Below are 3657 nucleotides of genomic sequence, written 5' to 3' on the forward strand. Positions count from 1 at the left end.
GTTCTGGCTACAGAGCACACCCATGTCCCAGGATGTGGAGAGATGCCTGACTGCATGGGCATGGGCCGTACCTTCGGTACACACGTGGACCTCGCCCTGGATGTGTGTCAGCATCCGACTGGCCTGACTTGTCTCTGAAAATTGCACTACAGTGTGAGGGCTCTTCCCTGTGTTCTGTGAGATGTCCCACCAGGGTACCTTGCCAAAAGAAGTGTGGGACCCTGAATTCATCCCAAGTGCAGTAGTCTGCGGAGAGGCACCTGAATGGAGCCTGTCTCACTGGGGATTTAATAAACCTTGAACTTGGGGGATCTATGTTAGCTCCTAGTGGGCAATCCTAGAAGGGGAGTGCAGGACACCAGCTGGTGTCTGAGGACCTCAAGTCACCCCCCTTCCCTCTTCTCTTAACCCAAGTATCACAGCACGAGTCATCAGCTCAACCTCCCCCGGGGCTGAAAACATGGCTCTCTCCACCTCCTGTGCCCTGGTCCTGCCTCATCCTTCCTCAGGGGTTTGTCAGAAACGCCCATTTGTGGTCTCCTGCTTCCACCCTGAGCCCTACAGTATACTAGACAAACAGCCCTGGGTGGATGTCTTCCCGACAGGCCCTAGCAGCCCATTCTGATCCTTGCTTACCCAGAACCCTCCAGTCTCACTTTCAACTGCCACCCCGAGCCTGCCCCTTTAGCATTCTGGCTTCCCGAAGTCTCTAGACATCCCTTGCTTCAGCCTGCCATGGGTTCGCTATTTCCTTTAGCCTAAGTGTTTTTCTGGTTCCTCACGATGCTCATTTTGGCCCCAAAGGCAAGAAAGCCCATCTGGCCACCGTACACAAAAAAGCCTCTTCCCCAATCCTATCAGTCCCCTGTCCTTCGGCTCTCCTCTTGCTGTCTGCATTCTTCAGGATGGTCCTGGCATCTGACACATGTGGGTTCATTTGTTCAGGGTCCATCTCCCTCCAATAGAAAACCTGCTCCCCAAGGACAGGGACCTCCCTGGGGACACATCTGCCTCACCACCCCCGTGGTGCTTCCCTTGTGGCTTGTTGTGCATCCTATCCAACAAATGCCTTTCCTAGAAGCTGCCAGCAAAGGTGACTCCTGAGTGACCTCTTACCCTGCACAACGCTTTTATTTTCCTACCACTTTAATAAAGATTTATTCACACAGATGTGGAAGGAGCCACAGAAGGCCTGGGCAGTTTCTAGCAGTCTGTGCTAAAGCAAAGAATGTTTTATGATTAGGTGACACATAAAAGCTGCAGCAGTGTACCACACAGGACATTTGCTGTGACATTCACTGTGACATTTGTTTAGGGACTCAAGGTGGAATAAATGAATGGCCACCTTTACCCTAACTGCAGGATCAAAAGTTCACTATTAAGAGGAGGGTTTGAACTGAAACCCAAACATGCCCTTTTTCTCTATAAAGTATACAGCCTCAGATATTTTGTTACAGCAACAGAGAATGACTAATACAACTGCCCTGTTCTTTGTACCCTTGGTTTTATAAATCAATCACTTTTGAGTTGACATGGAGAAACAATGACTTTTTAAGGTCTGAGTTTTAACATTTAGACCCCACTGTAAGTGTTTAATGTCTTTAATGTCAATGCTTCTTACATCAAAGTGCTTCAGAATTTTGTAACAGAATGAATTTGTCTACAATGAGTGGTTTTATTGTAGCTCTCAGAAGCCTGCCTCTGGTGATGGGCGTAGTTGGGGACAGTCAGTCACATTGCTGTCTCTGCTCTTGCTAGATAAGTTGAGGTCAGCCACGTGCAGGGTCAACAGGAGGCCTGTGTCATATCTCACAACAGTTTCTCAGAGAGGACAATGAATGACCTCCCCATCTACACTCACCCCCCTCCCGTCCTTGCTCCAAACTCAGGTGGCTTTGTCAAATAAATGGCCATTGTCACCAGGACATGCCACTTTTGCTGTGGACTGAATGTTTCCCCCTGGTTTAATTGCCAAAGCCCCAAGGCCCTGCTCTCTAGAACCTATGTACAGGAAGTCTCTCACCTAAGATGATGTAAATTAGGTTTTCCTCTTTACTGTGCTTCTGGCTTTGAACTTGGACCTGTTCCTGAGGTACCCCAGGGTGGCACAGTCTCTGGTCATGCTAGTCAAGTCACTTAGTCACAGTACTCTGTGATCAGTGAGGGAGCCATGACCCTATGCAGCACGAATGCTGGGCTGTGAACTATGATGCTCAGTGGGTGAGGTATACTGGCCAATGCTCAGTATTGACGTTCCCATCAGTTGATGAGTCTATCAGGATGGAACTCCATTCTAAATGTTCTCATTTAGAGACAGAGGGATCTGAATAAAAATGAGGTGGTAAGTGTGGGCCCTCATCCTATCCAATCAGTCTTTACAAGAAAAAAGCAAGATGCCAGGCTCACCAAGAAAGACCCTGGGAGAGGGCAGCAGTACAGAATCCTCAGAAGAAACTAAACTTGACACACCTTGAACTTGAATTCTCAGCCTCTGGAATTACAAGAAAATAAGCTCCTGCTGTTAAGCCACATCTTCCCTGGTGCAGCCTAGCACACTCACACTCTCCAAGACAGTGACCAAGGGTGGGATGGAGACCACAGGAATGTACTGGCTTTGGGGTGGGTAGCTGGAGGGATGGCTCAGTGGTTAAGAGCACTATCTACTCTCCCAGAGGACCTGGGCTCTGTTCCCAGCACCTGCATGTCAGCTTACAATTGTCTGTAACTCCAGTTCCAGGGCTCTGTCCTCTTTTGACCTCTGTGGGCATTGCATACACACACACATACACACACACACACACACACACACACACACACACACACACGTGCAGCCCAAACACTCATATACATGAATTAAAAATAAGCACATCTTTTAAAAAGGTGTTGAGAAAAGAAACACTCTAGAAGGAAGAGCATCAGACTAACCATTTATTTTATAGAACAGATTGTAAAATGCCCACCAACTCCTGTAGGTGGGGTGGACAATGGCTGAACTGTAAGTGCTCTGTGAATATGTACACAGTGAACAAATCACCATGGGAAACTGAGGGGTCACGGAGAAGCCCAAAGAGGAGAACGAGCCTCTATTCCCCTGCAAAGTTGTATATGGGTTTCTTCAGTCCTCCCTCCCTCCCTCCCTCCCTCCCTCCCTCCCTCCCTCCCGGGCTCTTCTGTCTGCCCTATGTGTTCTTTTCCATGTATTTACAGAAACATCATTTTGGCAAGCTGCCTTTTCTCCTAACTCTGAAATATGAAGGTGTTCCCTACATTAGTAAAGGTTCTTCTCAAGCAGTTTTCAATGGCTGCCTTCCAGAATCTTCCATATCTGCAGGTGGCTCAGTAGAGGCTGCAATCTGCCCCACTCGGGCATGCACTTGTTTCTATTTTTAACTAATATAAACACGCCCCGATAAACATCCTCCTGAATGCATCTTTGTACACATCTCAGGCAGCTTCCTCGGGGCGGGCTTCCTGGAAGTGGGATTACTGGTTAGGGATTACTGACATTCTGAGAGAGGAAACGTTAAAGCTTTCTAGTCATTATTGTGCTTTGCAGGGCGATGGTGCAACTATTTCCTACGGTCTGTGACACAATTTTAAACATTTCCAAAGAGAAAAGGAAAAGAAACCTGGGTCATTCATGTCATTGTCAACACA

Source organism: Peromyscus eremicus, chromosome 3, assembly GCF_949786415.1.
Source record: "Peromyscus eremicus chromosome 3, PerEre_H2_v1, whole genome shotgun sequence".
Classification (NCBI taxonomy): Eukaryota; Metazoa; Chordata; class Mammalia; order Rodentia; family Cricetidae; genus Peromyscus; species Peromyscus eremicus.